Source organism: Musca autumnalis, unplaced genomic scaffold, assembly GCF_047663935.1.
Source record: "Musca autumnalis isolate F117 unplaced genomic scaffold, ASM4766393v1 scaffold_2, whole genome shotgun sequence".
NCBI lineage: Eukaryota > Metazoa > Arthropoda > Insecta > Diptera > Muscidae > Musca > Musca autumnalis.
In genome coordinates this window covers 30405009-30417864 of record NW_027411755.1, presented here as the reverse complement: position 1 = coordinate 30417864, position 12856 = coordinate 30405009, and the positions used below count along the sequence as shown (strand labels likewise).

At 31.3% G+C, this 12856-nt stretch overlaps 2 long non-coding RNA genes across 2 annotated transcripts in view; one reads left to right on the top strand and one right to left on the bottom strand.

Annotated features, from left to right (window-relative positions):
- LOC141393851 (uncharacterized) overlaps nt 1–12856 on the top strand; it is a 394506-nt gene that overhangs the window by 285971 nt on the left and 95679 nt on the right. The gene's annotated exons all lie outside the window — the stretch shown is intronic.
- Nucleotides 4550–5051, bottom strand: LOC141392663 (uncharacterized). The gene is made up of 2 exons (XR_012409837.1): nt 4732–5051; nt 4550–4663 (listed from the first exon to the last, which is right to left on the bottom strand). It is a non-coding gene; the product is annotated as an uncharacterized lncRNA (long non-coding RNA).

Genomic DNA, 12856 nt, shown 5'->3' with positions numbered 1-12856 from the left:
GTGTCTAGTATAAAATGTTTGTTCTTGCTACCAAGCGCAGTATAGATTCTAAGCTCTTTTAGTATGATATTATCAAATTTGTTGGTAAGTTTTTTTTTTAAGTTCATGGACTTTTAATACAGGTAAGCAGGAAATATCAGATAATACAATAATGGAATAATTCGTTTCCTTCCTTTCTTTTACGAAAGTACTTGCAGAAATGCCTATATCGGGAAAGAATTTGATTTCATTTCCTGAAATATGTACCACGAATTTCTGTACCAGCTTGTTTTGCCACAACGTGACCTAACGAGGGAAATCGTTGCGTTCTTCAACTTTTAAATATGTTGACATATGCCATACTTTATATGAAGCCATTATATTACTCCCATGTTATTGTTGATGTTTGTAAGAGTTTTCAACACTATATTAGATTAAAAGGGTTAAAGAAATGCATTGACTAATATATGAACGTACCCTCTGAATATACATTTCTCTCAAAATTTAAATAGGTCTTCAGAATATTTTAGGTTTATCTAAAAGTCTTCGAATCACAAGAAAAACCCTGTAGTGCCTGGAGGCGTATACGGATTGTCGTTAAGTATACACCACCGATTACTTAAGTAGAAAAAATAATAGGTTTAAGAAAAGCGTTTCAAAAAACGTTATTAAAATTTAATACAATGTAGTCCTCACACTAGCCTACTTCCAACTCTGAAATCTTTTTTCTTGGAGCTAAACTCAAGATATGCTCGAGGCACCGAATTTTTGTATTGCATTTTCAATTGACCTCAAGTTGAAATACATTCTCCTTTACTCAAGCTTTTCGTTGATATTTCGATCTTACCCTACTGCTGAAACCATCAACAATTTGAAATGGAAATTACTTTTTTTTTAGTTAGAATACCCTCATCCATCATCACAATATGATGAGACACCTTTGTCAGCTTTTGACAGATTTGGGTATGCTATTTTTCCGCATTGGTCTCTTTAGAAGAAAATCGATTTTTTCCATTTCAGTTATATTCATGTTCTGGTGCTTTTACCTTCCGCAGATATGAATTCAAAAGAATTCTTTGCTATAGCATCCTCACTCACACATTACCTAGTTCGGAAAATGAATTATTGTATTATTAGCTGGCGGGTGACGTAGGGGATGGAAGATACCAAGCAACGGTCCTGACCGGTTTTAACATGGCAAAGCCCAGGATTTATCTTGCTGCAATTCGAATAAAAGCTAAATTCTTCAACATCAGCTTTATTTGCGCTCATGCTCCCACTGAAGAAAAGGACGAACAGACCAAAGATATATTTTACGAGCGCTTAGAAGAAACATATGACCGTTGCCCTGCCCATGACATTAAAATCATTCTAGGCGATTTTAATGCCAAAATTCGAAAGGAGAATATCTTTGGCCCAACAGTCGGGAAATTCAGCCTCCACAGTGAAACATCTGACAATGGTATGAGGCTGATAGACTTTGCAGCTGCAAAAAACATGGTAGTTAGCAGTACCAGATTTAATCATCTCGATATTCATAAGGGCACCTGGCTGTCTCCAGATCAGAAAACAAGAAATCAAATTGATCATGTTGTGATAGATGGAAGACATTCATCGAGCGTGTTGGATGTACGATCGTTCCGAGGCGCAAACATTGATTCGGACCACTACCTTGTTGCAGCAAAGGTACGTACCCGCTTAAACGTAGCAAACAAAGTACGAACTGACACAACACGAAAGTAAGACATCGGTAAGCTGCAATCACAACAGATAGCCACAGCATATTCCACTCAACTAGCCCAATTGCTTAATCAAAGCACTAGTCATCCCGATAACATATCAGCGCAATGGCAAAGCATTGCCCACTCCATGCAAACAGCCGCAAAATCCATACTTGGATACCAGAGACCTCCACCAAGGAATCCATGGTATGACCAGGAGTGCCGTGCTGGTACCGAAGAAAAAAATGCGGCATATATGGCTACTTTACAATCAGTAGCAACGCGTAGCGCACGAGAGAGGTATCGGGAAAAAAGGAGAGAGGAGAAACGTCTTTTCCGCAGGAAAAAGAGAGAGATGGAAAAGAGGGAATGTGAACAAATAGAGATGTACAGGAGACAGAACGAAGTCCGAAAATTCTACCAAAGAGTGAAGCATCAAACTGATGGCTTTGGTACAGGCATATCCTCCTGTAGAGACCAACAAGGTAATTTGGTAACTGATACAGATAGTGTGCTCAGGATATGGAAAGAACATTTTTCCAAACTGTTGGTATCCGATAGCAGTGAAGACGGCGAAGATACCACAGATCCAATCACAGAAGATGGTATTGAATGTATACCGCCCAGCCAAGATGAGGTAAGGACAGCAATAAACCGGCTGAAGAATAATAAGGCGGCAGGAGCAGATGGCCTACCAGCCGAGCTGTTCAAAACCGGAGGCGACACGCTGATAAGGTGTATGCATCAGCTAGTTAGCACCATCTGGCAGGAAGAACGCGTACCCGACGATTGGAACGTGAGCATCCTATGTCCAGTCCACAAGAAGCGTGATAAGACTGTGTGCTCCAATTACAGGGGCATAAGTCTGCTCCCTATTGCATATAAGATAGTATCTGGCATATTGTGTGAGAGACTAAAGCCTATGGTCAATGAAATTATTGGACCCTATCAGTGCGGCTTTAGACCTGGCAAATCCACCATTGACCAGATATTTACCTTGAGACAAATCCTTGAAAAGACCCAAGAAATGCAGATCGACACCTTCCATCTTTTTGTCGATTATAAAGCAGCATTCGACCGCCCTATACGTTCAAAGGTGTTCCAAGCCATGCAAAGCTCATTCGGATTTGTAGAATGACATTAACTGAGACGAGATCCTCAGTTAAAATAGGAAAGAACCTCTCCGAAGAGTTTATTACCAAAAGAGGTTTCAGACAAGGAGACGGCCTGTCGTGTGATCTATTCAACATCCTGCTGGAAAAGGTCATACGAGACGCGAAGGTCAAAAGAAATGGAACGATATACACGAACAGCCATATGTTACTGGCTTATGCCGACGACATTGACATCATGGGTCGTTCGGTAAAGGAAGTAACTGACACCTTTACAAAAGTCGAAAGAGAATCTGCTAAAGTTGGTCTGGCAGTAAACGGTGAAAAAACCAAGTTGATGGTATCGACGCGTAATATTACCACAAACCCCGCACCATTTGTGAATGTTGGTACCTACAACTTTGAGGTAGTAAAGGACTTCGTCTACCTCGGCACCGCCATAAACACAACAAATAACATCAGTTGTGAAATACGAAGAAGAATAGTGTTGGCTAACAGATGCTACTTTGGGCTGAGTAAGCAGTTTAGGAATAAAGCCACCTCTCGTCAAACAAAAGTAACACTTTACAAAACACTGATACTACCCGTGCTAATGTATGGTTCCGAAGCATGGGTACTTGCCCAAGCAGATAAGGCAGTGCTTGGTGTGTTCGAGAGAAAAATTCTTCGAAAGATCTACGGGCCAATCGGTGTTGACGGCGAATATCGGCGTCGTATGAACAACGAGCTGTACCAACTATAGAATGACATCAATGTAGTTGAACAAATCGAGATACAACGATTGCGATGGCTAGGCCATGTTATAAGAATGAGTGATGATGAAACCGCTAAAAAGGCGTATAAATACGGGCCGCATGGAGGTTCTCGCAGATCTGGAAGGCCAAAGCTTAGTTGGAGCGAACAAGTGAAACCTGATATCAGAAAGCTACATATCCCAGATTGGGAAAATACAGCAGCAAACAGAGAGGATTGGAGATTTTTTCTTAGTTCGGCTTATGGAACAAATGTTCTGTAAAAGGCCAGCTAAGTAAGTAAGTAAGCTTGAAGGCCTATATGGATTGTGGTTAAAAATACACCACCGATTACGTAAATTAGATTATTTAAATTAATTAAAAATTGTGTTATAATTCAATATAATGTAACCCTAACCTACTTCCGTGGAAAATCTGGAATATTTCTTATTTGAGCTGAACTCAAGATAGATTGTAGGTGCATGGCATTTTTGGACTTTATCAATTGACATTAAGTTGCAATATGTTCTCCTTCACTACTTCAAGCCTCGCCAAATGCGGGAATCAACAGCAATTTGGAATGCAAATTACTTTTTTTAGTTAGAATACCCACATCAATTCTCACAATATGATGACACAACTTCGTCTGTTTTTATACCCTACACCACTATGTGGAAAGGGTATTATAAGTTTGTTTTGGTAAAAATGCATGTAACACCGCGAAATATTCGTCGGAGATCCCCAATGTGGTATACCAATCATCATATCTCGACGAGATAAAGCGATTTTAAGATGAGTGTCCGTCCGTCCGTCTGTCCATTATAAATTGTAATCAAACTCCACGCCGCAATTATGAACCGATCGTTAGGAAATTTTGTATGGAGGTCGGGTTCAGACCAGAATAGATCGCTATTTCTATTGGTGACGATGGTGAAATATTTAGCAGGTGAAATGGACCAAAAACATAATTTTTATCCGATTTTCCGAAAAAAAACATGGACTGTCGTAATGGGGAATAAAAGCTCGCTTCAAGAGCATTATTTATTTTTCTTCTAATTCAAAATCATTTTTAATTTAAATTTACATTTTCTGAAGGTAGATTTAAATCTTGTTAGGACCCCTGAAAAAAATAATTAAATAATTAATTATTTAACCATGAGTTTGTAATTAAAATATAATGTTACATACATTGCCATTAATGGAAAACCACCCTGTGGTTTAGCTGCTGCCAATATTACCATTGCTGATAGTCCCAAAATGGCAAATAGAAATTTCATGACGACGGTTGTTGGTTGGTTAACGAAATAGATCAACTTACTTTAGTTCGAAAATACTTAAGCTTTTATATCTAAAACTTAGACAGAAATTGGACATAAATAATTAAAAATATATATTTTTCTAAATGCATGGCCCAGAATTAATTGCCACAAAAATAATATATTGAGAGCGGGAATAAATTAAATTTAATTGGACTATTTTTTCAAGTGCCATCAAAACAATAAACGTTGATTTTTTAAAGAATATTTTTTCATCCATCGTCACAACAATAAACGTGGATTTTTTAAAGAATATTTTTTCATCCATCATCACAACAATAAAGCGTGGATTTTTTAAAGAATATTTTTTCATCCATCATCACAACAATAAAGCGTGGATTTTTTAAAGAATATTTTTTCATCCATCATCACAACAATAAAGCGTGGATTTTTTAAAGAATATTTTTTCATCCATCATCACAACAATAAAGCGTGGATTTTTTAAAGAATATTTTTTCATCCATCATCACAACAATAAAGCGTGGATTTTTTAAAGAATATTTTTTCATCCATCATCACAACAATAAAGCGTGGATTTTTTAAAGAATATTTTTTCATCCATCATCACAACAATAAAGCGTGGATTTTTTAAAGAATATTTTTTCATCCATCATCACAACAATAAAGCGTGGATTTTTTAAAGAATATTTTTTCATCCATCATCACAACAATAAAGCGTGGATTTTTTAAAGAATATTTTTTCATCCATCATCACAACAATAAAGCGTGGATTTTTTAAAGAATATTTTTTCATCCATCATCACAACAATAAAGCGTGGATTTTTTAAAGAATATTTTTTCATCCATTATCACAACAATAAAGCGTGGATTTTTTAAAGAATATTTTTTCATCCATCATCACAACAATAAAGCGTGGATTTTTTAAAGAATATTTTTTCATCCATCATCACAACAATAAAGCGTGGATTTTTTAAAGAATATTTTTTCATCCATCATCACAACAATAAAGCGTGGATTTTTTAAAGAATATTTTTTCATCCATCATCACAACAATAAAGCGTGGATTTTTTAAAGAATATTTTTTCATCCATCATCACAACAATAAAGCGTGGATTTTTTAAAGAATATTTTTTCATCCATCATCACAACAATAAAGCGTGGATTTTTTAAAGAATATTTTTTCATCCATCATCACAACAATAAAGCGTGGATTTTTTAAAGAATATTTTTTCATCCATCATCACAACAATAAAGCGTGGATTTTTTAAAGAATATTTTTTCATCCATCATCACAACAATAAAGCGTGGATTTTTTAAAGAATATTTTTTCATCCATCATCACAACAATAAAGCGTGGATTTTTTAAAGAATATTTTTTCATCCATCATCACAACAATAAAGCGTGGATTTTTTAAAGAATATTTTTTCATCCATCATCACAACAATAAAGCGTGGATTTTTTAAAGAATATTTTTTCATCCATCATCACAACAATAAAGCGTGGATTTTTTAAAGAATATTTTTTCATCCATCATCACAACAATAAAGCGTGGATTTTTTAAAGAATATTTTTTCATCCATCATCACAACAATAAAGCGTGGATTTTTTAAAGAATATTTTTTCATCCATCATCACAACAATAAAGCGTGGATTTTTTAAAGAATATTTTTTCATCCATCATCACAACAATAAAGCGTGGATTTTTTAAAGAATATTTTTTCATCCATCATCACAACAATAAAGCGTGGATTTTTTAAAGAATATTTTTTCATCCATCATCACAACAATAAAGCGTGGATTTTTTAAAGAATATTTTTTCATCCATCATCACAACAATAAAGCGTGGATTTTTTAAAGAATATTTTTTCATCCATCATCACAACAATAAAGCGTGGATTTTTTAAAGAATATTTTTTCATCCATCATCACAACAATAAAGCGTGGATTTTTTAAAGAATATTTTTTCATCCATCATCACAACAATAAAGCGTGGATTTTTTAAAGAATATTTTTTCATCCATCATCACAACAATAAAGCGTGGATTTTTTAAAGAATATTTTTTCATCCATCATCACAACAATAAAGCGTGGATTTTTTAAAGAATATTTTTTCATCCATCATCACAACAATAAAGCGTGGATTTTTTAAAGAATATTTTTTCATCCATCATCACAACAATAAAGCGTGGATTTTTTAAAGAATATTTTTTCATCCATCATCACAACAATAAAGCGTGGATTTTTTAAAGAATATTTTTTCATCCATCATCACAACAATAAAGCGTGGATTTTTTAAAGAATATTTTTTCATCCATCATCACAACAATAAAGCGTGGATTTTTTAAAGAATATTTTTTCATCCATCATCACAACAATAAAGCGTGGATTTTTTAAAGAATATTTTTTCATCCATCATCACAACAATAAAGCGTGGATTTTTTAAAGAATATTTTTTCATCCATCATCACAACAATAAAGCGTGGATTTTTTAAAGAATATTTTTTCATCCATCATCACAACAATAAAGCGTGGATTTTTTAAAGAATATTTTTTCATCCATCATCACAACAATAAAGCGTGGATTTTTTAAAGAATATTTTTTCATCCATCATCACAACAATAAAGCGTGGATTTTTTAAAGAATATTTTTTCATCCATCATCACAACAATAAAGCGTGGATTTTTTAAAGAATATTTTTTCATCCATCATCACAACAATAAAGCGTGGATTTTTTAAAGAATATTTTTTCATCCATCATCACAACAATAAAGCGTGGATTTTTTAAAGAATATTTTTTCATCCATCATCACAACAATAAGCGTGGATTTTTTAAAGAATATTTTTTCATCCATCATCACAACAATAAAGCGTGGATTTTTTAAAGAATATTTTTTCATCCATCATCACAACAATAAAGCGTGGATTTTTTAAAGAATATTTTTTCATCCATCATCACAACAATAAAGCGTGGATTTTTTAAAGAATATTTTTTCATCCATCATCACAACAATAAAGCGTGGATTTTTTAAAGAATATTTTTTCATCCATCATCACAACAATAAAGCGTGGATTTTTTAAAGAATATTTTTTCATCCATCATCACAACAATAAAGCGTGGATTTTTTAAAGAATATTTTTTCATCCATCATCACAACAATAAAGCGTGGATTTTTTAAAGAATATTTTTTCATCCATCATCACAACAATAAAGCGTGGATTTTTTAAAGAATATTTTTTCATCCATCATCACAACAATAAAGCGTGGATTTTTTAAAGAATATTTTTTCATCCATCATCACAACAATAAAGCGTGGATTTTTTAAAGAATATTTTTTCATCCATCATCACAACAATAAAGCGTGGATTTTTTAAAGAATATTTTTTCATCCATCATCACAACAATAAAGCGTGGATTTTTTAAAGAATATTTTTTCATCCATCATCACAACAATAAAGCGTGGATTTTTTAAAGAATATTTTTTCATCCATCATCACAACAATAAAGCGTGGATTTTTTAAAGAATATTTTTTCATCCATCATCACAACAATAAAGCGTGGATTTTTTAAAGAATATTTTTTCATCCATCATCACAACAATAAAGCGTGGATTTTTTAAAGAATATTTTTTCATCCATCATCACAACAATAAAGCGTGGATTTTTTAAAGAATATTTTTTCATCCATCATCACAACAATAAAGCGTGGATTTTTTAAAGAATATTTTTTCATCCATCATCACAACAATAAAGCGTGGATTTTTTAAAGAATATTTTTTCATCCATCATCACAACAATAAAGCGTGGATTTTTTAAAGAATATTTTTTCATCCATCATCACAACAATAAAGCGTGGATTTTTTAAAGAATATTTTTTCATCCATCATCACAACAATAAAGCGTGGATTTTTTAAAGAATATTTTTTCATCCATCATCACAACAATAAAGCGTGGATTTTTTAAAGAATATTTTTTCATCCATCATCACAACAATAAAGCGTGGATTTTTTAAAGAATATTTTTTCATCCATCATCACAACAATAAAGCGTGGATTTTTTAAAGAATATTTTTTCATCCATCATCACAACAATAAAGCGTGGATTTTTTAAAGAATATTTTTTCATCCATCATCACAACAATAAAGCGTGGATTTTTTAAAGAATATTTTTTCATCCATCATCACAACAATAAAGCGTGGATTTTTTAAAGAATATTTTTTCATCCATCATCACAACAATAAAGCGTGGATTTTTTAAAGAATATTTTTTCATCCATCATCACAACAATAAAGCGTGGATTTTTTAAAGAATATTTTTTCATCCATCATCACAACAATAAAGCGTGGATTTTTTAAAGAATATTTTTTCATCCATCATCACAACAATAAAGCGTGGATTTTTTAAAGAATATTTTTTCATCCATCATCACAACAATAAAGCGTGGATTTTTTAAAGAATATTTTTTCATCCATCATCACAACAATAAAGCGTGGATTTTTTAAAGAATATTTTTTCATCCATCATCACAACAATAAAGCGTGGATTTTTTAAAGAATATTTTTTCATCCATCATCACAACAATAAAGCGTGGATTTTTTAAAGAATATTTTTTCATCCATCATCACAACAATAAAGCGTGGATTTTTTAAAGAATATTTTTTCATCCATCATCACAACAATAAAGCGTGGATTTTTCATCCATCATCACAACAATAAACGTGGATTTTTTAAAGAATATTTTTTCATCCATCATCACAACAATAAAGCGTGGATTTTTCATCCATCATCACAACAATAAACGTGGATTTTTTAAAGAATATTTTTTCATCCATCATCACAACAATAAACGTTGATTTTTTAAAGAATATTTTTTCATCCATCATCACAACAATAAAGCGTGGATTTTTTAAAGAATATTTTTTCATCCATCATCACAACAATAAAGCGTGGATTTTTTAAAGAATATTTTTTCATCCATCATCACAACAATAAAGCGTGGATTTTTTAAAGAATATTTTTTCATCCATCATCACAACAATAAAGCGTGGATTTTTTAAAGAATATTTTTTCATCCATCATCACAACAATAAAGCGTGGATTTTTCATCCATCATCACAACAATAAACGTGGATTTTTTAAAGAATATTTTTTCATCCATCATCACAACAATAAACGTTGATTTTTTAAAGAATATTTTTTCATCCATAATCACAACAATAAAGCGTGGATTTTTTAAAGAATATTTTTTCATCCATCATCACAACAATAAAGCGTGGATTTTTTAAAGAATATTTTTTCATCCATCATCACAACAATAAAGCGTGGATTTTTTAAAGAATATTTTTTCATCCATCATCACAACAATAAAGCGTGGATTTTTTAAAGAATATTTTTTCATCCATCATCACAACAATAAAGCGTGGATTTTTTAAAGAATATTTTTTCATCTATCATCACAACAATAAAGCGTGGATTTTTTAAAGAATATTTTTTCATCCATCATCACAACAATAAAGCGTGGATTTTTTAAAGAATATTTTTTCATCCATCATCACAACAATAAAGCGTGGATTTTTTAAAGAATATTTTTTCATCCATCATCACAACAATAAAGCGTGGATTTTTTAAAGAATATTTTTTCATCCATCATCACAACAATAAAGCGTGGATTTTTTAAAGAATATTTTTTCATCCATCATCACAACAATAAAGCGTGGATTTTTTAAAGAATATTTTTTCATCCATCATCACAACAATAAAGCGTGGATTTTTTAAAGAATATTTTTTCATCCATCATCACAACAATAAAGCGTGGATTTTTTAAAGAATATTTTTTCATCCATCATCACAACAATAAAGCGTGGATTTTTTAAAGAATATTTTTTCATCCATCATCACAACAATAAAGCGTGGATTTTTTAAAGAATATTTTTTCATCCATCATCACAACAATAAAGCGTGGATTTTTTAAAGAATATTTTTTCATCCATCATCACAACAATAAAGCGTGGATTTTTTAAAGAATATTTTTTCATCCATCATCACAACAATAAAGCGTGGATTTTTTAAAGAATATTTTTTCATCCATCATCACAACAATAAAGCGTGGATTTTTTAAAGAATATTTTTTCATCCATCATCACAACAATAAAGCGTGGATTTTTTAAAGAATATTTTTTCATCCATCATCACAACAATAAAGCGTGGATTTTTTAAAGAATATTTTTTCATCCATCATCACAACAATAAAGCGTGGATTTTTTAAAGAATATTTTTTCATCCATCATCACAACAATAAAGCGTGGATTTTTTAAAGAATATTTTTTCATCCATCATCACAACAATAAAGCGTGGATTTTTTAAAGAATATTTTTTCATCCATCATCACAACAATAAAGCGTGGATTTTTTAAAGAATATTTTTTCATCCATCATCACAACAATAAAGCGTGGATTTTTTAAAGAATATTTTTTCATCCATCATCACAACAATAAAGCGTGGATTTTTTAAAGAATATTTTTTCATCCATCATCACAACAATAAAGCGTGGATTTTTTAAAGAATATTTTTTCATCCATCATCACAACAATAAAGCGTGGATTTTTTAAAGAATATTTTTTCATCCATCATCACAACAATAAAGCGTGGATTTTTTAAAGAATATTTTTTCATCCATCATCACAACAATAAAGCGTGGATTTTTTAAAGAATATTTTTTCATCCATCATCACAACAATAAAGCGTGGATTTTTTAAAGAATATTTTTTCATCCATCATCACAACAATAAAGCGTGGATTTTTTAAAGAATATTTTTTCATCCATCATCACAACAATAAAGCGTGGATTTTTTAAAGAATATTTTTTCATCCATCATCACAACAATAAAGCGTGGATTTTTTAAAGAATATTTTTTCATCCATCATCACAACAATAAAGCGTGGATTTTTTAAAGAATATTTTTTCATCCATCATCACAACAATAAAGCGTGGATTTTTTAAAGAATATTTTTTCATCCATCATCACAACAATAAAGCGTGGATTTTTTAAAGAATATTTTTTCATCCATCATCACAACAATAAAGCGTGGATTTTTTAAAGAATATTTTTTCATCCATCATCACAACAATAAAGCGTGGATTTTTTAAAGAATATTTTTTCATCCATCATCACAACAATAAAGCGTGGATTTTTTAAAGAATATTTTTTCATCCATCATCACAACAATAAAGCGTGGATTTTTTAAAGAATATTTTTTCATCCATCATCACAACAATAAAGCGTGGATTTTTTAAAGAATATTTTTTCATCCATCATCACAACAATAAAGCGTGGATTTTTTAAAGAATATTTTTTCATCCATCATCACAACAATAAAGCGTGGATTTTTTAAAGAATATTTTTTCATCCATCATCACAACAATAAAGCGTGGATTTTTTAAAGAATATTTTTTCATCCATCATCACAACAATAAAGCGTGGATTTTTTAAAGAATATTTTTTCATCCATCATCACAACAATAAAGCGTGGATTTTTTAAAGAATATTTTTTCATCCATCATCACAACAATAAAGCGTGGATTTTTTAAAGAATATTTTTTCATCCATCATCACAACAATAAAGCGTGGATTTTTTAAAGAATATTTTTTCATCCATCATCACAACAATAAAGCGTGGATTTTTTAAAGAATATTTTTTCATCCATCATCACAACAATAAAGCGTGGATTTTTTAAAGAATATTTTTTCATCCATCATCACAACAATAAAGCGTGGATTTTTTAAAGAATATTTTTTCATCCATCATCACAACAATAAAGCGTGGATTTTTTAAAGAATATTTTTTCATCCATCATCACAACAATAAAGCGTGGATTTTTTAAAGAATATTTTTTCATCCATCATCACAACAATAAAGCGTGGATTTTTTAAAGAATATTTTTTCATCCATCATCACAACAATAAAGCGTGGATTTTTTAAAGAATATTTTTTCATCCATCATCACAACAATAAAGCGTGGATTTTTTAAAGAATATT